At 45.7% G+C, this 12,448-nt stretch overlaps 1 protein-coding gene and 1 pseudogene across 2 annotated transcripts in view; both read left to right on the top strand.

Moving 5' to 3' along the window:
* Positions 1-2,862: 2,862 nt before the first annotated feature.
* The window catches only part of LOC130284247 (uncharacterized), a 121,005-nt gene continuing 111,419 nt past the window's right edge, over positions 2,863-12,448 (top strand). Inside the window, exons 1-2 of one of the 2 annotated variants that reach the window (XM_056534419.1) lie at positions 3,024-3,130; positions 3,330-3,471. The gene's annotated coding sequence lies outside the window, so the exon portion shown is untranslated. Of the gene's footprint in view, positions 3,472-12,448 lie in introns of both variants that reach the window. The other variant, XM_056534418.1, reaches the window with a different exon arrangement.
* On the top strand, positions 10,448-10,545 carry LOC130290145 (U6 spliceosomal RNA; annotated as a pseudogene).

The raw sequence follows: 12,448 nt of genomic DNA on the forward strand, positions 1-12,448 counted from the left end.
TGCGGCTGGCACCCCTCCTGCATGGGAGAGCCGTGGCCCCATGCAGGACATCGTGGGGGTCCCATCGATCAAACCCCCCCCCCCCCCCCGCGATCAAACACTTACCTGTGGATAGGAGATAAGTTGTATTTTGCTGCAGATGTCATTTAAATCTGAGAAATAATATGCAGAATATTCCATAGTGACGTCCTCTCCTGGTTTATTTCTGCACCATATACAGTACATACATGTCAGCACTACTCGCCTGCACTGTTCTCCGCATGGTGCATCTGGAATATCAGTGTCATGACTTGTGTACCATGTGGTGGCTTTATTTATAGTGACATTACTGTGACCCCTCACACACAAAACTCTGCGTACTCCCCTTACAGGCGTCCTTGTCATCAGACGATCCGTGACTTTTGCTTCAACCATCGATGGTTTTACGTCTGATCTGTGTACAGTGTGGCGGCATTATTTTAGAGCGAGGTTACTGACATTTTGTGCGCTGTAGAGAAGCAATTGTCATCAGATAATTCATGTTTTTCGCCTCACCTGTCAGCGGTTTTAATGTTATGGCTGATCTGTGCACAGTGTGGCGGCATTATTTACAGTGAAGTTACGCCATTGTGATCAGGTTATCCATGTTTTTTGCCTCACCTGTTAGCGGTTTTAATGTTATGGCTGATCTGTGCACAGTGTGGCGGCATTATTTACAGTGAAGTTACGCCATTGTGATCAGGTTATCCATGTTTATCGCCTCACCTGTCAGCAGTTTTAATGTTATGGCTGATCTGTGTACAGTGTGGCGGCATTATTTACAGTGAAGTTACGCCATTGTGATCAGGTTATCCATGTTTATCACCTCACCTGTTAGCGGTTTTAATGTTATGGCTGATCTGTGCACAGTGTTGCGGCATTATTTACAGTGAAGTTACGCCATTGTGATCAGGTTATCCATGTTTATCACCTCACCTGTTAGCGGTTTTAATGTTATGGCTGATCTGTGCACAGTGTTGCGGCATTATTTACAGTGAAGTTACACCATTGTGATCAGGTTATCCATGTTTATCACCTCACCTGTTAGCGGTTTTAATGTTATGGCTGATCTGTGCACAGTGTGGCGGCATTATTTACAGTGAAGTTACGCCATTGTGATCAGGTTATCCATGTTTATCGCCTCACCTGTTAGCGGTTTTAATGTTATGGCTGATCTGTGCACATTGTGGCGGCATTATTTACAGTGAAGTTACGCCATTGTGATCAGGTTATCCATGTTTATCACCTCACCTGTTAGCGGTTTTAATGTTATGGCTGATCTGTGCACAGTGTTGCGGCATTATTTACAGTGAAGTTACGCCATTGTGATCAGGTTATCCATGTTTATCACCTCACCTGTTAGCGGTTTTAATGTTATGGCTGATCTGTGCACAGTGTTGCAGCATTATTTACAGTGAAGTTACGCCATTGTGATCAGGTTATCCATGTTTTTCGCCTCAGGTTATCCATGTTTATCGCCTCACCTGTCAGCAGTTTTAATGTTGCGGCTGATCTGTATATAGTGCGCGTTGTTTTCAGGATTACGGACGTTCTCGTGGTCTTTATGGGTTTCCTATTCATGCACCATCGTGTATATAATGCCGCCCAGCACCGCAGCCTCATGTCCTTGCCCTTTATATGTTTTAGAGTGTCAGCTCTTATGCTCGGGTTTCTCTATTTCTTTGATTTATGGCGCTGAACACCGGAGCAGCGATCAATAATCTTGTGGGTGATTCCGGGGACCCCCAACCCTATATCTGACTAGGGTCACCACCTTTCTTGCAAAAAACATACCGATCATTCTAATTTGCATAATTAATTATATATGCGTGACCTCACATGATACACACATGTGGGGGAAATTTTGTCCTATTCTGATGCCTATAACTTTTTTTCATTTTTTGCGCCCCGATCTGTAGTTTTTAACAGGACCATTTTTGTTTTGATGGGACTTTTTGATCGCTTTTTAAAAAATTTAATTCACGAGTTGCAGTTAGTTGCTAACTACAACTCCCAGCATGCCCTGATACAGCCTGTGGCTCAGCAGCTGTTCCAAACGAAAACTACAACTCCCAGCATGTTGGACTATATAGTAGGATATAGTATAGGGCAGTGTTTTCCAACCAGGGGTGCCTCCAGCTGTTGCAAAACTACAACTCCCAGCATGTTGGACTATATAGTTGTATATAGTATAGATCAGTGTTTCCCAACCAGGAGTGCCTCCAGCTGTTGCAAAACTACAACTCCCAGCATGTTGGACTATATAGTAGGATATAGTATAGGGCAGTGTTTTCCAACCAGGGGTGCCTCCAGCTGTTGCAAAAGTAAAACTCCCAGCATGTTGGACTATATAGTAGTTTATAGTATAGGTCAATGTTTCCCAACCAGGGGTGCCTCCAGCTGTTGCAAAACTACAACTCCCAGCATGTTGGACTATATAGTTGTATATAGTATAGATCAGTGTTTCCCAACCAGGGGTGCCTCCAGCTGTTGCAAAACTACAACTCCCAGCATGCCCGGACAGCCGTTGGCTGTCCGGGCATGCTGGGAGTTGTAGTTTTGCAACAGCTGGAGGCGCTCTGGTTGGGAAACACTGGTATATTATATAGTGCAACATTCCAGAAGTTGGAGGGTTGGTTGGATAAATTCCAGCCATTGCATTGCCGTTATTTTTAATATAAAAAAATACCGTCCTGGTGGTGACCCTATAATCTGACCCTCATGTGGGTGATGATTCCGGGGACCCCCAACCCTATATCTGCCCCCCTATATCCGAGCTGTGTAGTGCACATGGTCCTCGCCGCAGAGATGATGCGGTACACAGTCATTCATATGACAGCCCGGGGACCCCGCCATGCTTCCCTGCCCCCCGTTACCATGACCACCGGTGAAACCAAAAGGGCTGCCAGCATAGCTGGACCCTCAGAAAGATGAGTGAGGGAGGGCGAAGGCAGAGCTGATTCATAGGGACAGAGAGGGAGGAGGGAGCGGTGATGATGATGGAGGAGGAGGAGGCGGCGGCAGCCCTCGGCTTATTCTCAATGCAAAGCAACGTTCTGCAGAGCCCGCACACAAAGAAGCAGCAGGGCAGCCTGACACACACGCTATCCAGGTACAGACCCGGCACCGCAACGACACCGCACACCTGCACCGCACAACACCTGCCATAATGTATCCTGCACAGGAATAAGACGACATCCAGGAGATACAAGGACTCCTACCGCTATATACTGTCAGCGCAGCACACACCCACTGCCGCACATCACTACACACTCATTGTGACTTATCACCCCAGCGGTGGGCGCCCGCAGCATCGGACCACCGCACCGAACCCCTCGTCTGCAGAACAATGGTTCCCGGATATTGGAATATTCAGCGTTCCCCGGCTGGACTGGGAGGTGACGGGGGACATGCCGCAGAATGACCGTAACCACACACTTTCCTCTGAGAATGGTAAGAAAGGGGGTGTGCGGGTGGTGGGTGGTGGTGGTGGGGGGGGGGTGACGTGCCAAGATGTGGTGGGCCCTATATCATTGTGAGACCCCCCCCTCATGTACCGTACCCAGGACAGCGGTCACAATCACATGACACTATTGTGTAGTGACCCCCACAGTGGGGGGGGGGGGGGTAACCTGATTCTATAGGGCCAGAGGACGTCATTGTGAAACACTTGGAGCCCCCCCGGGGCTCCTGGATACCTGACTACAACTAAAAAAAAAAAGAGTAGCCAGGTAACCCGAGCCGTGAACTCTCGCCGTGACCTATACGTGTGACATACGCGGTCACTGAGGGGTTAACACGTCCCGTTACTGTATGTGTACATGACAATGGGATATAAAAAAGGGTTAAAAAAATAAATAAATATATATATATATATATATATTAAAAATAAATAATAAATAAATACGCAGTCACTGAGGGGTTAACGCGTCCCATTGCTGTATGTGTGCATGACAATGGAATATAAAAAATGGTTAAAAAATATATATATTAAAAATGAATAATAAATAAAGACTATAGATAAGAATAATGATAATTAAATAATAATAATTGTAATAATATAATTAATTAGAATAACAGTATAATATTAATAAAGCGATTAGAAATTTAGCGCCTGTAAGTGTGACATGCGCGGTCACTGAGGGGTTAACACGTCCCGTTGCTGTATGTGTACATGAAAATGGAATATAAAATATAAATTATTATAGATAAGACTAATAATAATAATTAAATAATAATAAATGTAATAATATTATTAATTAGAATAATAATATAATATTAATAAAGCGATTAGAAATATAGCGCCTGTACGTGTGACATGCGCGGTCACTGAGGGGTTAACGCATCCCATTGCTGTATGTGTACATGACAATGGAATATATATATAAAAAAAAAAGGTTAATATATATATATATATATATATATATATATATATATTAAAAATAATATAATAAATGAAGATTATAGATAAGACTAATAATAATATTGAAATAATAATAAATGTAATAATATAATTAATAATAATTATTATTTAGAATAATAGAATAATAATTAGAATAATAATATTATTAATAAAGCGATTACAAATTTAGCGCCTGTTACTCGTTTACATCTCCTGGCGATACGGTAATATATCCACCTATATGTACCGCTATGTGTAATACGATCCATACGTAGCGCTGTCTATGAGCGCACACCTCCGTGACTTGTTACCTTTTATTCTGGAGTTTTGCAAATTTTTTTTGATTATTATTATTATTATTTTTTTTCCATAATAACCGCGCAATGAAAACTTTGTGTTTTTCCAAGACGCTGTAAGTGTGCGCCGGTGCTATGGTCACTGACTACTTGCCCTTTAAGTGGCTGCAGGCATTGTCTAGGAGATATTGATACTGGAGCCTGTCATTGTCTCGCTGCCTCGTGTTACATGAAAACAATGCCTAATGTTACCGTCTCCACAATGCAGCTGCCACAGTAGCCGTAGCCGCAGTGAGCGCCGCTGCCAGGTGATCTGCTCCACCTGCACTGGGGGGGATGGCTGCCCTTCTGCTGCTGGTGATGGCAGAATAGAGGAAATGTTATAGTAATAGACCTCAAACCTCAAGCTCTCCAGCTGTTGCAAAACTACAACTCCCAGCATGCCCGGACAGCCTTCGGCTGGAGCGACGCAACAGCTGGAGAGACGCAAGTTAGGGAACACAATAGTTATGCACTATATAAAGTCTCTGCTGAGCTCAGGGCATGCTGAGAGTTGTAGTTTTGCAATAGCTCGAGAGACGCGAGTTGGGGAACACTATAGTTACGCTCTATATAAAGTCTCTGCTGAGCTCAGGGCATGCTGGGAGTTGTAGTTTTGCAACAGCTGGAGAGACGCAAGTTAGGGAACACTATAGTTACGCTCTATATAAAGTCTCTGCTGAGCTCAGGGCATGCTGGGAGTTGTAGTTTTGCAACAGCTGGAGAGACGCAAGTTAGGGAACACTATAGTTACGCACTATATAAAGTTTCTGCTGAGCTCAGGGCATGCTGGGAGTTGTAGTTCTGCAACAGCTGGAGAGACGCGAGTTAGGGAGAGTTACGCACTATATAAAGTCTCTGCTGAGCTCAGGGCATGCTGGGAGTTATAGTTCTGCAACAACTGAAGAGACGCAAGTTAGGGAACACTATAGTTACGCACTATATAAAGTCTCTGCTGAGCTCAGGGCATGCTGGGAGTTGTAGTTTTGCAACAGCTGGAGAGACGCGAGTTGGGGAACACTATAGTTACGCACTACATAAAGTCTCTGCTGAGCTCAGGGCATGCTGGGAGTTGTAGTTTTGCAATAGCTGGAGAGACGCAAGTTGGGGAACACTATATAAAGTCTCTGCTGAGCTCAGGGCATGCTGGGAGTTGTAGTTTTGCAACAGTTGGAGAGACGCAAGTTATAGTTATGCACCATGCAAAGTGTCTGCTGAGCTCAGGGCATGCTGGGAGTTGTAGTTCTGCAACAGCTGCAGAGACGCAAGTTAGGGAACACTATAATTACGCACTATAAAAAATTCTGCTGAGCTCAGGGCATGCTGGGAGTTGTAGTTTTGCAACAGCTGGAGAGACACAAGTTAGGGAACACTATAGTTACGCATTATATAAAGTCTCTGCTGAGCTCATTGCATGCTGGGAGTTATAGTTCTGCAACAGCTGGAGACACGCAAGTTGGGGAACACTATAGTTACGCACTATATAAAGTCTCTGCTGAGCTCAGGGTATGCTGGGAGTTGTAGTTTTGCTGGAGAGATGCAAGTTGGGGAACACTATAGTTACGCACTATATAAAGTCTCTGCTGAGCTCAGGGTATGCTGGGAGTTGTAGTTTTGCTGGAGAGATGCAAGTTGGGGAACACTATAGTTACGCACTATATAAAGTCTCTGCTGTGCTCAGGGCATGTTGGGAGTTGTAGTTTTGCAATAGCTGGAGAGACGCGAGTTGGGGAACACTATAGTTATGCTCTATATAAAGTCTCTGCTGAGCTCAGGGCATGCTGGGAGTTGTAGTTTTGCAACAGCTGGAGAGACGCAAGTTAGGGAACACTATAGTTGCGCACCATATAAAGTTTCTGCTGAGCTCAGGGCATGCTGGGAGTTGTAGTTCTGCAACAGCTGGAGAGACGCGAGTTAGGGAACACTATAGTTACGCATTATATAAAGTCTCTGCTGAGCTCAGGGCATGCTGGGAGTTGTAGTTTTGCAACAGCTGGAGAGACGCGAGTTGGGGAACACTATAGTTATGCTCTATATAAAGTCTCTGCTGAGCTCAGGGCATGCTGGGAGTTGTAGTTTTGCTGGAGAGATGCAAGTTGGGGAACACTATAGTTACGCACCATATAAAGTCTCTGCTGAGCTCAGGGCATGCTGGGAGTTGTAGTTCTGCAACAGCTGGAGAGACGCGAGTTAGGGAACACTATAGTTACGCATTATATAAAGTCTCTGCTGAGCTCAGGGCATGCTGGGAGTTGTAGTTTTGCAACAGCTGGAGAGACGCGAGTTGGGGAACACTATAGTTATGCTCTATATAAAGTCTCTGCTGAGCTCAGGGCATGCTGGGAGTTGTAGTTTTGCTGGAGAGATGCAAGTTGGGGAACACTATAGTTACGCACCATATAAAGTCTCTGCTGAGCTCAGGGCATGCTGGGAGTTGTAGTTTTGCAACAGCTGGAGAGACGAAAGTTAGGGAACACTATAGGTACGCACTATATAAAGTCTCTGCTGAGCTCAGGGCATGCTGGGAGTTGTAGTTTTGCAATAGCTGGAGAGACGCAAGTTAGGGAACACCATAGTTACACACTATATAAAGTCTGCTGAGCTCCGGGTATGCTGGGAGTTGTAGTTTTGCAACAGCTGGAGAGACGCGAGTTGGGGAACACTATAGTTACGCACTATATAAAGTCTCAGGCAAATAATAGATTAATGTTACAGAAACAAGTCCTTTATACAGAGGGGGAATCGGTCGGTCGTATTATTTCAAAAATGTAAAAAGCTTAAAATCCTCCCGTAATGATTTCATCCCTTAAATCTAATACCGGAGATATTGTTGATGAAATTCTTATGGTTTTCAGAGAATTCTACTCTACACTTTATAGGGGAGATTTATTAAAACCTGTGCAGAAGAAAAGTTGCTGAGTCGCCCATAGCAACCAATCAGATCGCTGCTTTCATTTTTAGCAGAAACTTAAACAGATTTGTAAATTATTTCTATTAAAAAATCTTAATCCTTCCAATAGTTATCAGCTGCTGAAGTTGAGTTGTTCTTTTCTGTCTAAATGCTCCCTGATGACATCTGTCTCGGGAGCTGTCCAGGGTAGGAGCAAATCCCAATAGCAAACATCTCTTGCTCCGGACAGTTCCTGAGACAGACAGAGATGTCAGCAGAGAGCACTGATGTCAGACAGAAAAGAACAACTCAACTTCAGTAGCTGATAAGTATTGGAAGGATTAAGATTTTTTTTATAGAAGTAAATTACAAATCTGTTTTAACTTTCTGGCACCAGTTGATTTAAAAGAAAATGTTTTCCAGTGGAGTGCCCCTTTAACTTACCAAAATGATATAGCACTGGACTTTATAGTCTCCGCTACTAGATCCTCAGGGTTTATCACAAGATTATCTACTTTCTTGCTTGATAAATACTTATCGAAATGTAATGTTGTGGCTTTTGAGAAGTGGTCCCGAAAGATAATGTTGTAACTCCTGAACTGTGGGACTCGGTTGTAAAGGTCCCAATCAGAGAGTGACCGGCTGTCACATATATATATATATATATATATATATATATATATATATATATATATATATATGTATGTACTAGCTGAGTACTCGGCGTTGCCCGGTTTTTCCTTCCTAATCCTTGTTGGGGAGGAAAATAAACAAAGGAGGAAACTTTTGACTTCATATGCCGTCCTCATATATTGTTGTCATATCCCAACCCCATCCTCCTATCCCGACCTCCTATCCCGACCTCCTATCCCGACCTCCTATCCCGCCCTCCTATCCCGCCCTCCTATCCCGCCCTCCTATCCCGCCCTCATATCCCGCCCTCATATCCCGTCCTCATATCCCGCCCTCATATCTATCTCGACCTCATTTCCCGACCTCATATCCCGACCTCATATCCCGACCTCATATCCCGACCTCATATCCCGACCTCATATCCCGACCTCATATCCCGACCTCATATCCCGACCTCATATCTCGACCTCATATCCCGACCTCATATCCCGACCTCATATCCCGCCCTCATATCCCGCCCTCATATCCCGCCCTCATATCCCGCCCTCATATCCCGACCTCTTATCCCGACCTCTTATCCCGACCTCATATCCCGACCTCATATCCCGACCTCATATCCCGACCTCATATCCCGCCCTCATATCCCGCCCTCATATCCCGCCCTCATATCCCGACCTCATATCCCGCCCTCATATCCCGCCCTCATATCCCGCCCTCATATCCCGCCCTCATATCCCGACCTCATATCCCGACCTCATATCCCGACCTCATATCCCGACCTCATATCCCGACCTCATATCCCGCCCTCATATCCCGCCCTCATATCCCGCCCTCATATCCCGCCCTCATATCCCGCCCTCATATCCCGCCCTCATATCCCGACCTCTTATCCCGACCTCTTATCCCGACCTCTTATCCCGACCTCATATCCCGTCCTCATATCCCGTCCTCATATCCCGACCTCAATCTCTTTTGTGCCGGTCACATTTTCTGATATTTCTCTCTTCACATACACCAAAAAGCTAAGTCTGGGGCTGGTGTAGTTTTAGAGACTTTTCAGTGGCTTTGCACCTTTTTTGCGCCTTTTCACAAAAAGGCGCAGTTCATAAAACCCTTCCATATCATGTGTATCGCCAAAATCGGTGGATTACAACTCAAAATCAGCAGAAATGTGTAAACCAAAAGACCTTTTCTAACACAAAAAACAGTCTAAAGACAATGATAAATGTCGGCCATTGATTGTATATTGCTTAATAAAAATTTTAATTAAAAAAAGTCACTGAGCTCAAGGCATGCTGGGAGTTATGGTTCTTCAACAGCTGGAGAGACATAAGTTTTAGAACACTATAGTTATGCACCATATAAAGTCTCTGGTGAGCTCAGGGCATGCTGGGAGTTTTGCAACAGCTGGAGACACACAAAGTTGGGGAACACTATAGCTATGCCCCATGTAAAGTCTTTTCTGATCTCAGGGCATGCTGGGAGTTGTAGTTTTGCAACAGCCGGACGAACCACAGTTTAGAGACCACTACTATATGAGAATCCTATATTAACTCCGTAATCCCTATACTTTCGGGATAGGAGAGAGATTAGCCTTGATTCTGTGTTTGGCGCGGAGAGGATTATCTAGACTGAATACAATAGGTCAAGATGGGTTGTAAGATTGCTTCCATTCACTGACAGCAAACAGAGGTTTTGGCAATTGATTTCCATAAAAGCGCAGGATGCGGTGGTTACGTGTCTGTCCGCACCGCAGATAAGAGGAAAGCTGATTAGTGGGCGCAGACCCAGAGATGTATAAATCTCTCGACCCCCCCTTAGCACTGGTATCAGTGACCCCCGAGATGGGGCAGGACATGGCGGTAGAGGGGACACGTGTCCTTCACTGTGATCCCAGGGGGTCATCTGCTCATCAGATCTCGGTGACCGTAGTGTTAAGCTGCCCGTCCGGAGCCTGATAAGAACATTATAGTAATTTCTCCGTCTCTAATCCTGGGCAGTGGGAACAGACTGGAGCGGCTGAGGAACAATGGGTTAATGTTGTTTCTATCATGAGAACATCTGTCTATAGAGGACAGCTCTGGGGAGGACTGATGGCTCCGTGACGGGACTGTGTGATGGCTCCATGACAGGACCATGTGCATTGTACGATGGCTCCATGAAAGGATTGTGTGCCCCATGTGTGCTGTATTGGAACGATACAGAGAAGATTAGCATGGGCCCTGCGCAAGGATGACACGCAAATTTGTGAAGCGTTCCATATTGTGTGCCTCATGTTGTGTGCTTCATGGATTGTGTGCCCCATAAAAGGACTGTGTGCCTCGTGCGATGGCTCCACGATAGGACTGTTTACCTTGTGTGATGCCCTCATAACAGGACCACATGCCTCTGCGATGGCTGAGCGACAGAATTTTGTACTTCATATAATGGCTCCATGTCAGGACCACTTGCCTCCTGTAATGGCTTGATAACAAGACCATGTGCCTCACGTGATGGCTTCATGACTGGACAATGCACCTCACGTGATGGCTACATAACAGGGACACAAATCTTCTGTGATGGCTTCATGACAGGACTCTACACCTCGTGTGATGGCTCCATGACAGGACTGTACACCTCGTGTGATGGCTCCATGACAGGACTGTACACCTCGTGTGATGGCTCCATGATAGGACTGTACACCTTGTGTGATGGCTCCATGACAGGACTGTACACCTCGTGTGATGGCTCCATGATAGGACTGTACACCTCGTGTGATGGCTTTATAACAGGACCAGAAGCCTCTTGTAATCGCTTCATGACAGGACTGTGTGCCTTGTGTGATGGTTTCATGACTGGAACGTGACTGGAACATGCATGGCTTTATAGCAGGACTTTACACCTTGTGTGATGGCTCCATGACAGGACTCTACACCTCGTGTGATGGCTCCATGACAGGACTGTACGCCTCGTGTGATGGCTCCATGACAGGACTGTACGCCTCGTGTGATGGCTCCATGACAGGACTCTACACCTCGTGTGATGGCTACATGAAAGGACTCTACACCTCGTGTGATGGCTCCATGACAGGACTGTACACCTGGTGTGATGGCTTCATGACAGGACTGTACACCTCGTGTGATGGCTCCATCACAGGACTGTACACCTCGTATTATGGCTTCATGACAGGACTGTACACCTCGTGTGATGGCTCCATGACAGGACTGTACACCTCGTGTGATGGCTCCATGACAGGACTGTACACCTCGTGTGATGGCTCCATGACAGGACTGTACACCTGGTGGGATGGCTTCATGACAGGACTGTACACCTCGTGTAATGGCTTCATGACAGGACTATGAGCCTCATGTGGTGGCTTCATGACAGAACTATGAGCCTCATGTGATGGCTCCATGACAGGACTGTACTCCTTATGTGATGGCTCCATGACAGGACTGTACACCTCGTGTGAAGGTTTCATGACAGGACTGTACACCTCGTGTGATGGCTTCACAACAGGACTGTACACCTCGTGTGATGGCTTCATGACAGGACTATGAGCCTCATGTGATGGCTCCATGACAGGACTCTACACCTCGTGTGATGGCTCCATGACAGGACTGTACACCTCGTGTGATGGCTTCATGACAGGACTCTGTGCATCAAGTGATGGCTCCATGACAGGACTGTACACCTTGTGTGATGGCTTCATGACAGGACTATGTTTTGTGTGATGGTTTCATGACTGGAACGTGACTGGAACATGCATGGCTTTATAGCAGGACTTTACACCTCGTGTGATGGCTCCATGACAGGACTCTATACCTCGTGTGATGGCTCCATGACAGGACTGTACACCTCGTGTGATGGCTCCATGACAGGACAGTACACCTTGTGTGATGGCTCCATGACAGGACTGTACACCTCGTGTGATGGCTCCATGACAGGACTGTACACCTCGTGTGATGGCTCCATGACAGGACTCTGTGCATCAAGTGATGGCTCCATGACAGGACTGTACACCTTGTGTGATGGCTTCATGACAGGACTATGTTTTGTGTGATGAATTCATGACAGGACTACATGCCTTGTGTGATGGCTACATAACAGGGACATGAATCTCCTGTGATGGCTTTATAACAGGACCATAAACCTTTGTGATGGCTCCATGACAGGACTTTACACTTCGTG

This window comes from Hyla sarda, chromosome 8 (assembly GCF_029499605.1).
Source record: "Hyla sarda isolate aHylSar1 chromosome 8, aHylSar1.hap1, whole genome shotgun sequence".
Taxonomy (NCBI): domain Eukaryota; kingdom Metazoa; phylum Chordata; class Amphibia; order Anura; family Hylidae; genus Hyla; species Hyla sarda.